Source organism: Ctenocephalides felis, unplaced genomic scaffold (genome assembly GCF_003426905.1).
Source record: "Ctenocephalides felis isolate EL2017-DRISC unplaced genomic scaffold, ASM342690v1 CF-g0.4_SCAFFOLD_01492, whole genome shotgun sequence".
Classification (NCBI taxonomy): domain Eukaryota; kingdom Metazoa; phylum Arthropoda; class Insecta; order Siphonaptera; family Pulicidae; genus Ctenocephalides; species Ctenocephalides felis.
Window position 1 is genome coordinate 22122590 of NW_020537646.1, and position 10749 is coordinate 22133338.

The 10749-nt window shown below is 28.6% G+C and overlaps 1 pseudogene; it reads left to right on the forward strand.

Moving 5' to 3' along the window:
* The first annotated feature begins 3284 nt into the window (after positions 1–3284).
* On the forward strand, positions 3285–9978 carry LOC113371043 (annotated as a pseudogene).
* Positions 9979–10749: the final 771 nt, after the last annotated feature.

Below are 10749 nucleotides of genomic sequence, written 5' to 3' on the forward strand. Positions count from 1 at the left end.
CACATATATGTGTCTACTAATATGACAGAATTCAGTAATTATTGTATAAAATTCAACAGATGACTATTCGAAGGCAACCAGGTGTTATTCTTTCCAGTTATAATTATTAATTTAATCAGTATTTTTGACTTCATTATTTTAGAGCAATGCCCTGAAAGCCTATTTTCAAGTGATATCATAGTATAGATCAATGACCTCAAGTGAAAATCTAATATTACTACTGCTTGATATCTACCGAGGTGAATATCGAATCTAAAACCAGTGGTTAGTAGACCAAGTTTTTTCCTTTTTTTTTCTTTTAATAATAATCATTAGAACATGTCAATACATTCTATAAATTATTTTGATTTACATTATTTACATATAATAATATATAGTACTTACCCCAGTGGGTAATTGCCATTTGGATCAAAGTTTTTCCATATGATTTTTTTTATTTTATCATTTTTGTGAAAAAAACGGTCAGAACTTAATAGACCCATAATATAAGCTGTGGTAATAATTTCCTTAACTGTTTTGCTTTTCAGGTGGAAACACAACACTACTAGACCTAGCTCTATTTGATGGATTTAATTTTCAAAGTATCAATTTAATTCAATCCAATTTTTTTTTGTATAATAATATAGGTCATTAATGCTAGCCCGGGGTTTTTACTCTAATAATTTATAATATGCTATATTTCATTAAATATATAAAGAAGTGTTCAAATTGTGAAAGAAAATAAAAGGTTACAATTTTCTTTTTAAAAAATCGAAAAAGCATTTATATTGATAATATTAGAAAATCTCTAATAGTGATCATATTCAATCATATTTAATTTGATTCAGCAATATCGGGTTAGATCCATTTTCAATTATAACATGTTGCCATCTATCTGGCAACTTTCTGATTGAAAGTCTTAAGCTCTAACCACTAGGCTACTGAAAACCGTAATATAATTCAGATTTCTTGATACTTTGATACTCCCTATCTCAGAAATTTGATATAATTCGGATTTTGAGATGACTTGATATATTAGATTAAATGAGATTACCACTAACAAAATGCATTGACGTTAAAGGCTATATATAAAAAAATAATTTTGCAAATAAAAATTCGAATTACCATTAACCAATGTTCGAATAAAAACTCGAATTTACATTAACAGTTTAATTTTCTTGTACACTGTAAATTCAATTTTATTTGTGTAGCAAATAGATTGATTATGTTTACGTACCTTAATTATGATACATATATATATATTTGTATATATCATAATTATGTACACATTCATACTTGTTTTTTGTTGTCAATTTCAAACATTTCCGTTACTCCGGTAACCATTCCACCACCATTCCATATTGATCACGATATGGCACCGATTCCGTTGAACCAGACAAATGAAATGACTGTGCTAATACGAGTTTGGAGTATATCGATCATCGTATATGCCATTAGTAAAGCATTAACAATATTTCTAAACTATAAGATAAATATCTACACTATAATTTTAGAAAACAATTCCATTCCTGGTGCAAGACCAAATTTTCATATAATCAAATTTTGAAAATCAAATAATCAAGATATATTTCATATAATCAAAATTCAAATTTCAATTTTTCATCTTACCTACGATTCGTTGAATGAAATGTAAATAGATGTTTCTAAATTGTGGGCTTATGCAGAAATTTAGTTGTACCGTTGTTATTTTTTTTTTTTCAAAAATATTGTCATCTCAATGCTTATGTCCCGGATGGTTAACCTATCTTTATTTGATATTTTTTTCTTATATTTTTGCTAATGGTAATAAATGCTATTTTTGGAAACGGTTCAAATTGAAAGCATATTTTTAACTTTTATCAGGGTAAGATATACAGTGGCGCAAAAAAAATCTAACATATTTTTTGTGTATCTTGGCATTTCAAGACCCCTTCAACATTTTGGCATACTTAATTAGAAAGAATGGATGTATTTATGTGTAGGTACAAAGTTTAGTCGACGATTTCGAGAGTACAGATGAACCGATTTGAATGATTCAAAAATTATTTCACTTGTATCGACGGAATAAAGAATTGATTCAATTTTTGGAATGACAAGTTTGATGATTTCGGACTTAAATTTACTTAAATTTTACTAAAAAATGTAAAAAATGTAAATTCTATTCTTCAATTTTTTTTTTCAAAATTTTAAATTATATTATGGTATGGAAATTTCCAGCAATTCACCTTAAGGCACTATACATGGACAACTAGTAGTTCATTCATATTTTCAAGTAAAAATAGATATCAGATTGTCCCAAACGGTTAGAACCTCTGGAGCTTTCTGATAACATACTTATTGCCTGGAAAAACTCAAAATTGTGGAGGTAGTAGAAGTAAAATGCATTTGCAATCATGTAATTTGAATGTCATTATTTTTTTAATTTATGATTAATAGCAATTATTTCGATGAGTTCAAAATTACGTATTTCTATAGTTTTTAATTAAATTAAAAATAATACCAGATAGGTATTTGCTAAGCACATGAATGAAATATGAAGTTTATTGTTTTAAACTGCATGCAGATATTCCAAAATGTTTGAGTACTTTAATTGTAAGTATGGAAAACAAAAATTAATATTTGAGAAGCTTTTATATTTCAATACACCACACGCCTAGTAATCTCGGTTAGACCACCATGCAGGAAAAGCTAGTGCTAGACGGAAAATAAAAGAAAATTTGCCTTCTACTTCGGAAGCCAAAAGGTATATAAAAGTCGTCTACCACGTACAAAGTGCACAAAATACACAAACAACGGAAGCAACGTGTAAAGGGGCACTCAATAAAGCACCAGGGGTGATTTTTGAACCGGTGGATTTTTTACGAATTTATCGACTAAACAAAACATGATCTTGGCGACAGTGAGGACGAAATTCAGCCTATGCAGGGACGCGTTTACGAAAGGAATCAGGGATGTTTATAAATATTGCGATTTCTATTTGATTTTACGCGATTTCAGATAAAAAAATGATTAATTCGAAACGGGTAGTGATGGTTGTGGTAAACTGAAATGTGCTGTCCGGTGATTATAATGTAAAAAAGAATCTATGTGAAATTATTGTGATAAAACTAGTGATTTGTGTAAAAATGTAACAATATCAAAGTGTAAAAATTGTGACTTGTTTCTTGAATATTTACATACAAAAATAACGATATAAACTAATCGATTTATAAAATTTATAAAAGCATATTTGAAACAAAAATTAATAAAAATGTGAATAAATACAACATAATACATATTTTAGAATTCAGTATTAGAATTAAGTTATGTATCGGTATATAGTACAAATTTTTATTATTATTTCTGGATTTAATATTGCAAATGGGAAATATGTGGAAGGACATTTGAAAACATTTGAGGTAAGGATTTTGAAATTGATTAGATTCAATTAATTTAAAGCATGAGCAATGTTGAAACAATAATAAATGAAGCTATAACTTAATTTTAATGTCTTTAAATCGTAAATAATTTAGTTTTTCTATATATAAATGAGTTTCAAATTTGTGTCATAATGAAAAGAGTTCATATTGGTACTTATAAAGATTCCATTATATTAACCTAGATTTCTACTGCACGTTTTGTAATAAAACTATAATTTAATAATATGTTGATATTTTTTAATTAATTAATGGATATTTTTGTTTAACCTTCATATTTATACTAAATTCATCAGCTCTCGACATAAGAAATACTATGCTATTAGAAATTAATTTATTAAGTTATTAATAATTTATTAAGTTATTAGAAATTAATTGCACAAAATTACTTCAATATCGTTATAAATATATCTATTGGCAAAGCATTTGCAAATTAATTCAGTCTTAAACATTAATCTTCCTATTCATACAATTATTCGGTGTTTTTGTAGAATTGGGCTTTCTTGGCGAGATTTTGCTTTTTATCTCATCACGGCCAATATGAATATCACATTGAATACAGCAAAAGTTTAGGAGTACCAAATCTGCTGCTCTATTATGACAGCGAAACCCAATGGCCAGCAGTATATAAAACAAAGAAGGTAAAATATTCATAATATAATAATATTCCTTGATTAATATAAAAAGTCCTATAATCTGAAATTTTGGTAGTGACTAGTACCTAAACTAAACGTATCAAAATAAATATCTTATAAAATTTGTAGAGACTTACTATAATTATTTTTAATATGAAGCAGAACTTTACATTTCTTTGATTTCAATTTTTTTCTAATTTTAGCCGAACCGAAATTTAGCCGAAAATTTAGGATTTCTAATAAAATATTGCTCTACAAAAAATTATTGCAAAGCACCTAATATTTGTAGTAATAAGAATATAGATTGATTGTAATAAAGTAGTATATGTATAGAAAGTATAAAACAATCATTTAATAAATGTGTTTTCTGTTTTGAAGTTTTTGTGAGCTAAATTATTTACTATATTTATAACACTTGATTCTTAAAATTAATTTTAGACATGTGCTCAAAAAGAAGCTGTCCTAAGCATTCAGGACAACCAAATAATACCATTAAGTACACTTTATCCTGATAGTATAAGATCAGGATGCTACATAAGAGATCCGGCAACCTCAGAAGACGATAATGGAAAACATATAAGGTATTATAAATTTAAAACTAAAGATTTTGTAAAATTATATAAGTAGGTATAGCAATGTAATCAAGGTACTGAAGAGGGATCAATTATTAATTAAATTGAAACATTTCTAGAAACGAACTAAATCGAATAGAAATTTCTAGAAATAAACGAATTGTATACATTCATACAGATGGCGATAAAATATATTCAGAAATCAAAAATAAAATAATAACATCATATATTATCATCTCATCATCTCGTTTACAAGGAAGTGATTAATTATTGGCTTTGTAATATATAGTCAAGTCGGAATTTCTATTTATCTAAATTAAATGAGAACATGCTTCATCGGCAATAAGTTTATTAAATCCCATTCAAAAATGAGAAAATAGTAAATAGCCATAATCCTTACGAAGTTTACTAAGATTTCATTGAATTAATTAACATTTGCCTAAATTTCTACTTCACTTTTTGTAATAAATATAAACCAATAATAAGTTAATAATTTTGAACATTATTTCATAAATATTTTCATTTTATATTTTATATACAAGCTTCATTCACACTAAGATGAATATAGAAATATAAAATATTGAAAATTTTAAATATAAGATATTGAATCATAATATATTATTCACTTAACCATTTGAAAATGCTTTTACTGTGGAGAACTAAATTTGTATTTCTTCGACATATAAAAATATATCGAATATAAATTAACATACCCTTCTTGTAATAGTGGATACTTATGTAAATTGCTTATGTTTTCATATTTGATAAATAGATTCAGTAGTTTAGTAGCTACTTTAAAGAAAAATGAAGAAATTAAAAATGCGTTATCTGACCAGCCTTGTAGCATATTTACCAAATAATACAAAATACCTCTCATCTATTATATCATAATGTTTTTAAATTATAATTGTTTCAAGTAGAAATACAACAAAAAAGCCAAAATACCCGACCACTACCGAAGATGCCACATATTTCGATCAATTTCTAAAGACTACTACTGCAGATTATACGACTACAGAAGAAAATTTTAATATCACTACTAGCGATACCAATGCAGAATCCACAACCATGGAAGAAATAACTACTATAAATTATGAAACAAAACTGGAGGAACAAACTGCAAATCTATTTGATCCTAATGTTTCACTTAAAGAGGTAATATAATAAATTGAATATTATTTGCAATAATTGTTTAATAATTGAACATATTTGGGAAGGAAGGTTGTAGATGCTTAGCACGCAATATGATGTAATATTAAAATTTGTGAACAAGTGAAAATTCTTTGAGAAAGTTCTTTTACTGTAAATATTCGATTTGCTTCAAGAATTTTATACTTGGCATGAATATAGTTTATTTTGCATTACGATGGAATTGGCTTTATTAATTTGATTACAAAAATTGCTGTAGCATATATTATTAATGTAACTTTTTATATGTTAATCATATTTTTCCAGAATTCAAGAATAAAAAGGCATTCATTGGATACTGAAGGAAAGCTACTCTGACGGTGGTGTGTAGACAAAAAGGTAGATTCTTAAGTGCCAGAGAAAGATGGTGGTACATTGCTGTTAGCAATTGCAGGACCAACAAGGTAGTTATGATAAATTTTTTAACTAGCTGTAAGTGGAATTATGTCTTAAGGCAATTAAGGCATCGTGCCTTAAGGCAAATTGCTGGAACTTCCCGTACCAAAATTTTTTTTTTAAAACGTTAAGATTTTTGAAAAAATTTACTTTGAAAAAAATAAGATTTTTGAGAAACTATATATGGACAAAAATTACTTTTTTTTGAAAAAAAAAATTTTTTTTATTTTTTTTTTTAAAAAAAAAATGTTTTATTTTATTTTGACATATTTTGGAAGATCTAAACTTTTTTTCAGAGCAATCGTACTGCTTTAACTGCATAAAGACGAATATAAAAGCCCGTAAGCGCCGCGTCGCCGTCTAACGCGTAAACATTGGTACGGAACCCATAGAAATGTAAAAAAAATTTATACTTATTGTTAAAATCTCTATAAAATATTTGATAATTTGATGTGCATATGTCTAATGATCATTTTGACCGCCAAATGCATTTTTTTTACTTTTTTCATCAGATCTCCGAAACCGTTAGACCTGCCTTCATGAAAATTTGATCAATTCTTTATCTTGTCAATACAAGTAAAATGTTTTTAAAATATTCAAATCGGACGCTCCGTTCTCTTAAAAACTGAGTTACCGTTTTCGGCACTTTTTGCCCCGTATCTTTGGAACGGCTAGACCTGCTTTCGCCAAAAACTAATCAGCACGTCTCCTTATTAATACGAATCGAATGTTTTTTGAATTATTCAAATCGGTTGATCCGTGTTCCCGAAATCGTCGACGAAAATTTGTATCCGCACATACATACACACACGCACATACATACATACATACATACATACATACATACATACATACACACACACACACACACACACACACACATACATCCATTTTTTCTAAGGTATGCCAAAATGTTCAGAAACCTCTGAAACGTAAAGATATATAAACATTTTCATTTTCGATTTTTTTGCGATTACTATAACTTGCCCTACGGGAAGTTAAAAAAATATTGAATTTATACTTTACACTCTAAATAATATAATCTTGATAATAGTTATGTTTTAGCAACTTAACCAAAAACTTAGTTAAATTTTATTTATGTATATAAGTACTCTTGCAATAACGTATAGGACTACAATGTACAACTTGATCTGAGAATTTATATTAAAAAAATTAATAATAAAGAATAATATAATTAGTTAAATTAAAATTAAATTATAATTTAAATAAAATAAATATTTTTTTATAATTGAGTTTAAAATAATTTTAATTTTCAATTTGTTGCTTCCAGGGATTGGACATTCGTTATAAATTTCTGATGACCAACGGAGAACCTGGCGATTACTGGCATGAACATTTCTCTGCCGATGAAATGTGTAAGTTTATCAATATTTCTGATAGAACCTATGCAAAATCAGTGATTGATTTGTTGATTATTTCTTCTTTCTATTACAGATATATTGCCTATACTAATGTTCTACTGCATGGTGTATCTACTCATGTTTCTTGCTGTATTAATCTGTTCTGTGGAATTGCGTTCAAGGCATTTGCTCCACACCACATATAAAGTTTTTTGTACTTCTGTGTTTTGCAAGAATTTGGAATATTAGCAAACAGTATTGCTTATGTTAAATATGCTTTATCGGGACTTGGACCACATAATACGTTGGGTACATATATACAAATATCCAATTCGGCATAAGAATATTATTCAAGTTACTACTTCATTATACCTTAATTTCAGGTAGTGTAATTATGGCATCAAGTGAAGTTGTATTTCTCACATTATTATTGCTCATGTCGAAAGGGTAATTATATTTAAATATGAAGGGTGATATATTTAGGAAAGAATTCAATTTAACATTTGTATGACTATTTTTTAGATTTACCATAACCCGAGCAAGACTGTCAGGCAAAACAATTATAAAACTAGTGGTTTTCATCAATACTTATGTGATAACGTACTTCATTTTATACGCGCAATCTGAAGTAAGTTACTATAACTCATGCTATTAAAAAAAATTTACTATGAAAAATTATTCATATTTGTTTTAGAAATTTGATCCTGGAGAGGTTTTGTACTTGTACGAATCAGTAGCTGGATTTGGACTATGTGGTCTAAGAATAGTCGCCTGGGGAATCTTTATATGCTCTGTAGCTACTACCATAAAAAAATATCCCGAAAAAGTACAAATTTTCAAAAATATAACGATTATCGTTCATAACATAATTTAATTAAATTTATTAATTTCATTGCAGGGTACTTTTTATTATCCTTTTAGCGTTTTTGGATCTTTGTGGTTCATTTCTGGGCCAGCTTTCATATTGATTGCAAATAGTCACATCGACAACTGGGTCAGAGAATCTGTTGTCTGTGGAGTCCAGTTATTTATAGCATTTGCTGGACATGCATTCTTTCTGGTAATTTTGGTTCGACAATTATTTAATTTTATCACATAATGTCATTTAAATAATTATTGGTTTTTATACATTTTACAGTTTTTAACTGTACCATCTCGAGCAAATAAAAACTTTCCATATCACATTCGAACAAGTCAAATAGGAGTGGCAGAAAATCAAGATGGAGATTTTGTTCATCATCCATACGAACCTAGCCGGCAAACTTATATAATCCCATTAACTAGGTATTGATATAATTTAAATTTTAAAAAACTCTAATTTTTTTAAAAAAAATTTTTGCTCTCAACTAAGTGTACTAAATTACAAATTTCTATAGTTTTACTGGTCTGTAATTCAATTCTGCCGCATGACAGACCAATGTTATTGCAAGGCAACGTTATGAAGAACTTATCATACAAATTTGTTCTAAATATTGACAAAAGCTATGAGGTTGCTACGATTTTTTCAGGTTATTAGAGTCACAAATGTTAAAAAACGATGTTAGATAAGGGGGTCTTTCTGACTCAGGTTCACAACATACGCTTAGCGTTGAAGTTTATGTGTAAAACGCCTAAATGCACAGCAAATACATGTCATTTCGACAGTATTCAGTATGATTCAGTAGCATAATGTATGGAAGTTGAGCGCAACATGGCCTTGCCATAACATTTGTCTGTTATGCGGCAGAATCGGTCCCTGAGCCACAGTCTAAGACCATAGTGATAAAATTTCTGTAGCATTGCACAATATACGGTCCACCATAAAACATTTACCAAAATATGTCATAAACTATTTATCAATTCTTTCAGAAGAACTGAAGAACTCCTAAATGGCGTGTATTCCCAGTACCTCCCTAACGGTTCAGCACACCTGAACGAACTGCCTCCAATACCAGCTCGTAGAAAATCCCACATATCTTTTCCCTTGGAGGAACCCAGCGCGCCATCTTTAACGCACCTGGACGGAAATACAACACAACCTACTTCTCCGAACTTCCTGCAAAACTCAACAGGTGACTTGAACGAAAACCCTGCTTCACCATCAACAAATGTTCAAACCCCAGAACAATCTAAAAGCGGACAACGTACACCGACATCTGACACCATTTTGACGCCAAATGTCGACGAGCAATTCGACAAGCTAAAATCCAACCCCTTCGTGATTCAACCCCAGGCGGCTAGGAGGAATAAGTTATTATTGCAGCCGTTAGATCGCAGCAAGATTACTCTGAAAAATGCGGAAATCACGAGATTGAGTTTTAGGAGAGGTGGACAATTAAAAAACGAAACCGAAGCCAATGGTGATATCAAAACGACGGTCCCGAAACTTTCTGGGGAAGAAGAAGAAGATAGTAATGTTCCTCTGCATTTGTTTGCTTCAAAAAATTTATAGTAGATAATGAGAATTGTGTGAAACCTTTTTAGGCCTTGCGACAAATAACAATACTTAACCATTTATCGATAGTTCAGAAAATTTTTGCTATTATTTAGCAATTCTTTAAACTGTTCTGAAATAATCGAAGCCAAGATGTTGCAGTAGTAAAATAGCATGCGATGCGGTAGTTATTGAGTTTATCTAAAATCTGTAAAATTGTAAACTTACATAGCACTGCTCAGCTATCTATAACAAATTTATACGAATTTTTAAATTTTAACCAATAATATTGTCCAAAATTTCTCTATTGTACTCTCAAAACATCTTAAAAATTAAATGAAAACTTAGTGATAAAAAATATTATAAAATTTATCAATAAAGTTTAATGAAATCATTTATAAAATTATTCAGAATTATAATAATTAAGTTATTAATTATTATTAATTAAAGATATTGCGATGAAACAAATTACTAAAATTGAATTTCGCAAAATATCACTACAACTACACGCACACACGGCCTTGTGTAGAGAGTAAGTTATATAATTTAAAAGGATATTTATATTTCTACACTTTACATAAAATACACAGTGTATTTCAATAAGATTATAATATAGATTTACTATATATTTTGTATTTTAAAATTGTATTTATATGCGTGAAATAAAATATATAAAAGTATAAACAAAATATAGAACATTTTATAGTCATTAAGGGTTAAAAATGCCTTTAGCAAAACACCCTTACGATTCCAACACATACGACATATGCGTCAAAAGATTAAAACACT